Below are 11,186 nucleotides of genomic sequence, written 5' to 3' on the forward strand. Positions count from 1 at the left end.
CTTAGCTGAAACTTTCATCTACTTTGAATAATAGTTTTACCATACGCAGGGAAACTCATCAGTCACACGCGACCAAACGTGTGACCCAAGGATGTGAAGGAGATACATAATGTATCATATGCATCAAATACATGAAAAAATCTGTCTAGACTTACACTCAACTGGGTTGTATTTAGAGTGGGTTGCATCTGAATTTGTTGAACAGATAACACTTAAAGTATTTCTGTATATATTAAATATTTTATGGACACAGATATATGGTTTACGAGCAGATGTTTGTGTGTTCATAAGAAGATTAAAAGACCATTGATCTTTCTTTCCTCCTCTCCAGTGCTGATCCTGTATCATTTCAGAGAATGTTTGTAAGCAGCTCACATTTGACATACTATGATGGGAAAATGAACATCTTAATGTTTTTCTAGGGTCTTTTTTTTTTTTTTCTAAAGATGGTTAGCGGTTGGCCTCAAGACATTCTAACACAACTCCAGGAAAGATAAGAATGCTCTTTACCAAATCACTTGAATTCCATTTGGATAAAATAAATTGGAGGATATTATGTCTGCACACAGTTCAGAGTAGATAAAGTGAACAGAAACTACTTCAAAAAACTGTTTCATATTCACTACGTTGGCTATATAAAACCTCATCTCACCATCTCATGCCAGTTCATCTGCATTCCATTTCTTGATCCCTTTTCTAGGTTTTCAAGACAAAACAAGGTGATAAAAAAAAATGTTGTGCAATGTAAGCACACCTATTAAAAAACTAGAAATGTGAAAATATGGCACCCAGGAACAGAGGGCTGTGTGGATAAAGAATTCGAAAACTAGGCTCCTGTTGGCTCACACTTTCCATGTGTATTGGTCTGGGTATCTCAAAAACATCTCCTGTTTATAGTGTGTTAGAAGTTCATTATCTGGGTTACTGGGCTACAATGGTCCAGTAGCCAGCTGTATTGTCCCATTGGAGTTCTCCACCTCCATGCCTTTAACTAACCACATCAAACTGAAACAGAGGTGAAACCATCCTATGGGATATCAATGGATGCACTGTGGTCTTCATTCCTAGTATGAGAAAATATTCAAATGTCATGCATCAAATTAAATGCATCAAGCCAGACAACCTGGTTAAAACATATACTATATTGCAAGGTTTTAGTCTAGAGTTTTAGAGCATTACATGTCTTTTACATACGATTCTCACCTTTGTAGTTTACTGTACTTATATTAATAAGGAGATTGCTGTGATTTCACACCATGAAATGTCATGCCACTTAACTGTATCCAGTAACTAAAGACCAAGAGCTAAGAATCATATACTATGGGGTTCGTCACACTCCCAAACCCCTCATTCTATCCAAGATTTGCAGAAGGCAATTCTATATTCTTAAATGAATGATTAAGAATCACATACGCTGGCTTTTTATGTTTTACACATAGGCATATTTGTTAATTACATACCAATAAAACTATTGTAATAAATACTAAATTATTCAGCTGCACCATGCTGACTGCCATAAATGTTAGCTTGAGTAGTTCAGGAGAAGTGCAGCAAGGGGGTTTCCAATTTCCTGTCAAGTAGTATCTATTTACTATTTAAGCCCTGATCACTTGCACCTTTGCTGTCTAGTGTTTCGTTTTTGTTCGCTCAGACTCTGTCTTTTCGTGTTTCTCCGCTAATCTACACTTTGTTGCCTTTCACTGGAGGTCAATTCTCTGTGCAGTGCTCCCAAGATATTATCAAATATTTTCCTACCTGCTCCGGTGCTGCTTCTCGTCATTCAGCTTCTCCATTCGGCTGCAGGAGCTCCAGAGTTAGTCTTCCTGCTCTTTCCAGCCTCCAGCCCAGCAACAGCACCGTTCAAACCGAAGCTTCATTTCTCATCTCGTCCGCATCTTTATTAGACAAACTGGCCCTCCACAAAAATCTCTAAAGTGTTTGCTTTGCCATTGCTCCTCTATTTAATCCACCATAAAGATCTGCCAGCTGAACATTCCTTTACTCTTCGCCTGCATTGCATGACTGCGGGAAATGGTAAGTAACCATGGTGACCAGGCAGCTTAATCTGCACTGCGAGCTCCGTACCTCAGTACTGCAATTTTCTGGCTTGCTTGCTGCTGGGCTTTTACAACCTGCGAGGACTCGTTCAACTTGTCGAATTGTGACATCTAAATACTGAGTTAACGTATTCATATACATGACTGACTGTCCTAAAACATGTAACGAAGATATTAAAATCTAAAAGAGTATGCAATTATTGTTCTACACCGACAAGGATTTTAATCACAATAACCAAATATTCTACCCGGCTTCACTCAAGCCAATGGTTAATTCTAATCATAACTGCTAGATGGCAGTGTAACACCTCAAATTTTATTCAGTCTCTAAGCTGGTTTGCTATCACTGTGAAGCTCACACGCTCCAGCTTTTCTACACATCCCGCAGTTTGTTGTCATTCTGAGGGATTTACAGGAGACCCACTCCTCCTCAACCTTTTGTAGCAACTGACATTCTCCAATTTCAACAGTTCCCCTCTTCAAGGACCTGGTCATGAAGCAACCTTACTCAGCTGTTTGAGATGCTCAGTATCTACCATCATAGTAACGTCCTGCTTTCCTGCATCACGCATCCATTCCTGTGACTTATTCCTGTTCCCAGATTCGTGTTTTCTCATCTGGCGCTGCTCCTCCAGTCCGACCAGCTTCATCAAAAGTCAGCATTTCATCAACGCGAGCCGCTAGTCAGTCATGAAACCATGTCCTAAGATTTATCAATGTCCAGTCAATGTCCTCCTACCCCCAATAGACAATGAACTGCTCCCAACCAATCAATAGGTTTTGCAGACGCCTCGGAGCAACATATTCTTCATCCTCTCTGGTTCTGCAGCTGTCTCAGATCTCTGTGTTCTTCATCTCTGCCCAAAAGCAGCCCCATCTCTGGCTCCATCTAAATCAGCCCCAACACCAAAAGACCAATATCTACTGCATTCAGCAGATCCCTACTCTCTGCAGCAGACCACCGCACTCTACTGACGGTAGTCCTCCGTCTCTATTAGAGGGCGGGCAGATCCCGCCCTCTAATGTTAATTGCTCCTCACTACAGCAGATCTCCACTCCCTCTTCAGATATGTTCACTACCACAGCTGCAAAGTCGCTCTAGTTTACTGTTGAAGTCTGCAGCTGCACTTCTCCAGAGCCAATAATGCTCCAGCCTTCCTCCAATACGTAGATCGTGGCAGTATTCCCACAATCAAGGCTAACGCTAATCTCCATCTAATCAAAATACGGGGCACTTCTTCAGAAATCCTATTCCTCCCAAATGTTACAGCATTAATACTTGGTTTGAGATGTGGTACGAGACTGGAAATCTGTCTTGATTATGAGTTAAGGATTTTCACTATTAAGAGAATAACTGGTGTTGCGAAACCCAAATCTCTGAATGTGAGTTTACCTTTTCCATTTCAAGCAGACATGATAGTAGCAAACCGCTGATCAATCCTGTATTAACTAACACATAGAAAGGCGGCATCTCATCTTTGCCCTCATTTCTAGAACATGGGGCGCAAAGGAGCTGTGCTTCCCCAGTAGCCGATTCATGTTCGTTCAGTCCAGCTGCCACCTCAGCCCTCCGTTCCAGCTCTTCTTCTGCTTCTACTTTCGGTATCCAAGTTCAGTCAGTTGGTCCCATTTGATTCCACAACCCCCATCCAGAATCCTCAGCTTCTCCAGATGCTATTTAACTGAAACCTACTTTCAGTAACCCCCTTCAATCTGCTCAGCATTACATGTCTGCAGCCCTCCACCTTGTTCAAGCTCCTATTCTACAGCCTGCTCAGCATCTTCAATCCTCTGTGATTCGAATAATCATAGCCCTTCTATCAAAACCTGGCTCTCATGGTCTGTGCTAAGGATTCTCTCCAACTCCCTCCAGTCTCTCCATATTCAGCATTCCGTCTGACCCTCTGTGGGATTCTTAAGAGCTTTCCCCCTGCCTCACCTTCCCGTCTGTCTATATCAAAATATATTCTCCATTTGCTAATTTCCACTCTTCTGAAAAGCCACTTCTCCCCCTACAATGATTTACCCATGGAGATCAACTGCCTCTCTGCCACCTTCCATGCTTACTCCATCACTTGGCTGCGTACCTCAGGACAGATCAATTCAGCGTGGTCGGTCCACTCACACGTCAAGTATCAAATTCTACATCTCCCTTTTCAAGGTATCTCCACAGCAAGAAACCCCCCCCCCCCCACTCCCCTCCTCAGACCATCTGTTCATTGATTCCTCTCACTCCTATCATCACTCGCCTTGTCTCGAGCCAACCTCCCTCCATTCCTCCGCCCTTGCCCCCAAGCAGGCCTCCTTCCTGTCCACCCTCGCCTCATGAGTAGGCCTCCCTCCTCGCCTCCTTGCATGGCTGCTTCTCTCCACCCTCTCCTCCAGAGCAGGCCTCCCCCCCTCGACTCTCCCCTTTTCCCCCCCAGCCTGATCACGAATGTGGGGGAACTGGTCCTCCTCTGCAGTGGATTCCTACATTCATTCATCCTTCCCTGATATAGTTCCTGCTCCTTCTAAAAATGCTAGAATCATCTCTACTCTTCGGAAAGGCTGCTTCTCACCCTACGAGGATCTACTCATGGAGACCATCTGCCTCACAGCCTTCTTTGGCTTTCTCAGAAGCTCAGAATTCACAGTTCCCTCAGCTTCTTGCTTCCCCTCGGTGGGTATTCGTTTATGTGACCTCTCCTATTTCCACCTCCTATTTTCTTATTCGGCTGTGCACTTCAAAGACAGACCAACTCCGGCACGATCAATTCATTCAGCTTTCAAAGACCGAGTCTGGTCTTTGCCCTTTTCAGCAATGTCAAGGTATCTCTTACGCAGGAAACCCTGCCCCCCTCTCCGCCGGACCCTCTATTCATCAATTCTTCCAGATTCATCGTCACTTGTCTCTGGTTCTCAACCCACATCTCCACCCTCCTCTCCAGGACAGGCCTCCCTCCTCAGCTATTCACCCCATTCCTTCCATATCGGTGCAGCCACCTCCGCTGCAAGGGCCAGCATCAATCAGATCCTGATCAAGACCATGGGGTACGGTCCTGTCTGCAGTGGATTCTTATGTTCATTCATCTCCCTCCGACATAGTTGCAGCCCATTCCAAAATTGCTAGTATGCCTGAAGTGGGGTCTACCTGTCTGCCAGAGCCACTAGAGGTTTTCCCCTAATTAGCTTCAAGGGTTTTTTTCCTCTCCACTGAGTAGCAGGTATACATAGTCATATCCTACTAAATTTACTAACCATTCTCCTATTTGTCCCGTTTGTCCTTCTAGTCTTTTGTTTATGTTATGCACTGGCATGTGCTCTTTTGTTTGTCTCACGGTGTGGGTGATTTGGTGAAGTGCCGAGGGTCCATTCTTTTGGGGCAAGTGATCATCACTTCCCCGACCTCAGGGCAGGCTTCAGCCTCCCTTGGCCTTCAGGGGGGTTCTCACCGTGTGAGTCAGAGCGGACGCCCAGCCACACTGTGTTCTTTCGCAGCTCCTGTGCTTATCTTGCCTCACTCAAGGCTGTTCTATACTCTTTTGTCTCAGTTCGAGACGTGGCTACTCATGCTCGAGTCCCATACTAACCTTTATGCCTTGTTCTTATCTCAGGTCCCAGGCAGCATGAAGTCTCAGCCAATTAGGGGTCTAACGAGCGCCCCTTTACAGAAGTCTCAGATGCTGGGTACCTCTCCCTCTCTGCCTCCTTTCGTGTTCCAGTCTTCTGGGACCATCTTCCTCTGAGGGGCATCTCCACGAGTCATAACCCTTGTATATGTTTTCGGTTGCTAGATTCGTCAGCCCTGAGCTCGTGTTGGCATCGCCCCCCCTCAGTCAGTGATCACTTTCTGTATTCTGTCTCTGATTGCTAGGCCTTTGGCCTTGAGCTCGTGTCGGCATCGCCGCCCTCAGTCAGTGACCACTTTCTGTATCCTATCTTCGGTTGCTGGGTCCTTCGCCCCTGGGCTCGTGTCTGCATCGCCGCCCTCAGTCAGTGACCACCTTCTATCCTAGCTTCCATGTCCAGCTTCGCTGGTCTGCTGAGTGGGCCTTGCCTGCTCTTCTATCCTAGGTCCGGTCCTTTCTAGCCGGCACTCTGTCCTACTAACCGCTCCCTTCTGCTTCTTCTACCCTATCTCTACCCCCAGCTCACGCCTCGTGAATTATATTGTGTTTGCATTTCAGATTGTGCTGCTTCATGCAGTTCAATTAAGGGTCTAGTTAAGCAATTAAGAGCTCAGTTGGAATGAAAACTAACAGCAACAGGGAGTCCCCAGGACCTAGTTTGAGAAGCCTTGGTCTAAAGCATGTACCAAATCTTCAAAAATGTTCAACTAATAAGTCTCACAGTTCCACCTTCAGTGCATAGAGATTAGCAACTCCAAATCAACCATATAATGGATATATGATTCATTATTGCAGGAGTTACTGTCACAGGTGACAAACCTTGTTTATTTTGTTTCACAGTGTGTTTTTTCTAGTTTTGCTGCAGTGTTTTTTTCTTTCACTTTGCACTTGAGTCAGGCAGGTCGGCCTGAGGGGGATGCTACCTGGAAGGAGAGGAAGAGAGGCAGTGATACAGCTATTGTTGGAAGACTGAACGTTTCTGAGTTACTTGCCTGGGCGCACAGTAAATCCATTCCTTAAGTAGAGGCTGCTTGGGCACTGGAGGAGGCCAGTTTGGGAGTGCTGGCCAAAACCTGGGAAGACCACGAAGGGGAGTAGAGTCTTTTCATTCTTGAAAGTCTGTTTCTGGTTAGTTAGCTACAGAAGAGAAATTTACAAACACTTACCCTCCATTGAGTTGTTCCGTGTGCATTGTTTTAAGGCACTTCTGGGGCAGCCGACGTCGGAAATACTTATCGGTTATCATATACAAAGGGGTAGCTGTGATGCGGACTCATCTAGGCTACGAGAGAGAGGTGGAGAGACACTGGAGTCAAAGGCAGGCCAAAGGGAAGTAAAACAGCTGGGCCATATTAGAACAATTGTGATTTACTTACCTGTACTCCTTGTCCCTGAAAGCCGGTCTGTGTCCTTTCCCAGGTTTCCTGGGATCTCCCCTCCAGGTTTGATGGTGGAGTAGGAGACATCGCCTGATGCCTCCAGTGCCTCCTGGAGGACTTCTGTTCCGTGTGGTGGCAAATGTAGAGCTTGATGCTCCATCTTTTTCTTTTGCAGCCTTTTTGGTAGCTAAATCTGGACTGCATTTTTCTTATTGGACTTTTTTTTTTCTTTTCTGGTTATTGTTGTGGAATACTTTGTGTGTGCTTTTTACCCATGCGGGGGGACGACGACGACTCCTTTGTTCAGTTTTAGTGTTTTTATTGTGTGGGAGTATTCCTGCTTAAGAAAAAACAAAAAACAATAATTTTTACCCTGTGGAGTATTAATAGTTTGTTTTATTAAAATTTAAACCATCCATTGTGTATGTTTACGGGCCCCTGGGGATCAAGGATTAACTGTGCAGGACTATTAATAGTTATATTTAGCCACAAAGGTCCTTGCTCTTTTAAAATACAATGTGGCGTAGCCAGCACTATAATTGTAAGTATGTTATTATAATCAACTGTTTGGTTAACGCTGTCATCTTACCCGTGACATAAGTAGATTTTTTGTGACTGTTGGTAAAATTAATTTTACTAACATACTGAATGGGAATGCAGTAGCAAAGTGATGGCTCTGTCCTACAATGGTTGTACAAGACCAGCAACAATGAGCATAAGATCTTCTTTACTGGTATTACACTGTTATATAAAACTTAAAAAACTTTTCTTTAGGGCTAAACCAAGAAAAGTGATCAGTATAAAAGTTAGCATACAGAAGGAATTATATCTGTATTTTTGTCTCAACATGATCTCTTGGAGTCTAGGAAGTTTATAACAGCTGGAAATCTAAATCAATTCTTCCCTGGACAGCACAGAAAGCCATAAATATGGACATCGTTATTTATAATAAAACCACTGATCTGTGAGTAGTCAAAAAGAAACCCCAAAACACATATTTGGAATACCCTTGCTGAAGTGAAATTTATTTTGGAGGGATATGTTCCACATTAACACATTAATGACTAAAACATTGTATTTGTACATATTTTGCACACTTGAAATAATGAAACTCACAGTGCGCTGATTGTTTGTTGTTTTATTTCTAAAACAGTAAGGAGAAACACATGTAAATACAACGCTCTTGTTTCTGCATCTTCCACCAGTGAATGCTATTAAAATGTGGATACTTACAATGGTCACACCTATTTTGTTACTTCACAGCAACCCCTACTGACAGATGCCACCTGTGCCAGACTGGATAATAGTTCAGAAAAATATATAATGCTTAATTTATGGCTTTCTATTCATCATTATAATTCAATAAACAATACAGCACAACCATGTATAGTTTACATGTTATGGGGGTAGCACGTTTCAACCCATGGGCACTTTCTACATATCCCACATATAACCTCATTTTGTCATTAACAACATAATGTAAATATCTCTCCCTCCCACATTATCTGGGCGCAAAGTTGACTTTTCACAACTTTTTCTATGTCTACCCTGTTGGAGACACTGCGGTATATGAATTAATCTGAACAGCAGCAAATCCAAATACTGCTTCTGTTTAGATAAGTTTTTTTTTTTTGTTAGAGGTGTGCAAAAACTCAGAATTGTCTTCAATAAATCTATTCATTAAACTGTTGATTTCAAAACAAGAAAAGTTGTCCTCCCTCACCTTTGTTGTAAAAAGTCAAGCACTCACCAGGTATCTGCTGTTAATTAATTAATTTTATAACACCATCATTATGAAAAAACAATGAAGCTCACCTTTACAAATGAGTACCAATCAATCACAAATAACTTCTGCCCTGAGTGTTTCAAAAGTCCCTTGGAAGAATATTTTCCTCTCATCCGGGGCGTTGATATTTGTACTGCCCTACTGTCAGACCAAGGCTGTTAACTAATGTTGCATTGTCAGTGTACAGCCTGGGTATGTCAGTGTGGTTGTAAAAATGAGTGCCCCGGATGCAAGGAAAATATTCGGCTTTTAAAACACTCAAGGCAGAAGTTATTTGCTTATGATTCTCTTTTGTTATTTCTGTCTGTAAAAATATATAAAAACACTAGGGCCCTTGTGACAGAAATATAATGAATCTTGGTTGTAAATCTCAGACTGTAGAGACAGCTACACTTGTTTACCAAGGGGTCATGTGTGACAGCATAAAAGGGGCCGGAGAATTGCAATCTATTCCTTCGCTTGATTTTTGTGTTAGAGACTGGAAGTTACCGGGAAAGACCCAGAGAAAGCTGTGTTTAATAAAAATATATTCGTGAGTGTTTTGTTTGCTCGTGTCTGTTAGTAACTGTCTGTGTTTGTGTACCACCAGGCGGCTAAGATGCATCTGGAGTTGTCGCCTTGGGCCAGCATGAAGCCGGATCAACACTGCACCAGTCACTACAAATAAAATTGTTATCACCCACCACGAGCACTGCTGCACGCACCTGGACTGGTGACCGTGGCTAGTATTATTGTGGGGTGGACAATGTGTGTTTATTGTTTAGGGCTTCAATCCCTGTTACTGTACTCTGTATTTTGCACATCACTGTGTATATCCAGAGCTGCTTATTTGGTCGCTAGACCAGGATTACAAAAATTGTCTCTCTGTGATTATTCCTTGCACTGCATCACCCCTGCACCTATTCACAATCAGCAGCCACTTTGCCACAGCCCTATTTCAATGGCTTAAACTGTCTTAAAGTTTTTGCTGTTTTATCCTCCTTTCTTGTCCATTGAACACCTTGTGAATCAATTGGTGGCTAGAGGGATAGATTTGAGGGCCGATAGCCCGATGTACACTTAGACTATTAATTCCACATTACTCTATAGAATTACATTTCAATTTCAAAATTGAGTTTTGTTATTGCTTTGACTATGGGGATGTCACAGACATGAAAAGGACAGTTACATTTTTCTAGTTTAAGTTAATTTAAACATGGGAATCCAGATTGTAATACAAATGTCACAGGTAGCTCAGGTAAATGTATAGCACTGTTAGCCCCAAAGACTAACCCCTTGCTTTTCTTTCCTGTGTAGGTTAATTTTGACTTCCAGTGGGCTGGACTCTCTGTAATCTCCTTACTTAGACCAGACCCAGCAACACTGTCCTTAACTGTGGGGGAGTGGGGTTAGCCTTGTGGGGCTCAGCCTGAGTGACACCTGTCTCCTCCGTTTGTGTTCCCTCTCGCTCTCTCCCACCAGTTGTACACACGTTATCCAGGCACTGTGTTGTCAACCGAAGGGGGAGGAGAAGAGGGCTCCTGCTTCCTCTCACCAACCAAAACAAAGTCAGTGGTGTAATTAATATAAAATCCTTAATTATTTTCGAAATCATTTTATAACAAATATATGGATGAACACTACATTTTATTTATTTTTTTTAGCTACTTTGTCCAAGTAGCTACCGGTAGTTTGTCTTCTGTACTATATTGCTGTGTTGATAATATTTTATGCTGTAATGTTATGTATTTCTAAAGTAACCGGTGTTACCAGACTGTTAAATGATTTAATGAATACTCTTCTTTAGAGCGATGTTTCTGCGCATGTGCCAACGAACAGTTAATGTCATAATTTGCTAATGTTGCCATTTCCTTCAAAAGGCCTTGGGAAAATGCGAAATCTACTTCAAAAGTTTGATGCATTTTAACATGGTGAAAACCAGCAACATTTCTTATGCCTCCATTGACTCTCCATAGAATTTTTTTCCCCGAACTCTTTGTATATACAACAATACTTTGCACACAGTGAGACGGAAGTATCCATTGAAAGTCAACGGAATCGAATATCTTGTTAAATAGAATCTTTTGAAACTCCCTTCTAATAAACTGCAATATTATTGGCTGAAGCAATTTTCAGTGAGGCTGGATTTTCATTGGTTAAAATATTAATGTGTGCTCCCATTGGCTAGAGAGGTTGCAGTGCTTTCAGCACAGTATGAGATTGACAGTTGGAAGTTTGCCGGGAAGTTCGTCTGGTTGATTGGAAATTTGCAGGTCCGTAGAGCCTCATATTAATGAATTGGCAAAATGACCAATGAATTATTAATTAACAAATATTTATGAATTATGAATTGACTAATTTTTGGACGAATTTC

General features: G+C 42.5%; 1 long non-coding RNA gene across 1 annotated transcript; it reads right to left on the minus strand.

The window, feature by feature from the left end:
- Positions 1-6,503: 6,503 nt before the first annotated feature.
- LOC121330787 lies at positions 6,504-8,940 on the minus strand. The gene is made up of 4 exons (XR_005951892.1): positions 8,863-8,940; positions 7,045-7,384; positions 6,835-6,950; positions 6,504-6,591 (listed from the first exon to the last, which is right to left on the minus strand). It is a non-coding gene; the product is annotated as an uncharacterized LOC121330787 (long non-coding RNA).
- Between the last annotated feature and the right edge of the window lie 2,246 nt (positions 8,941-11,186).

The sequence above is a fragment of the Polyodon spathula genome, chromosome 18, assembly GCF_017654505.1.
Source record: "Polyodon spathula isolate WHYD16114869_AA chromosome 18, ASM1765450v1, whole genome shotgun sequence".
Lineage (NCBI taxonomy): Eukaryota > Metazoa > Chordata > Actinopteri > Acipenseriformes > Polyodontidae > Polyodon > Polyodon spathula.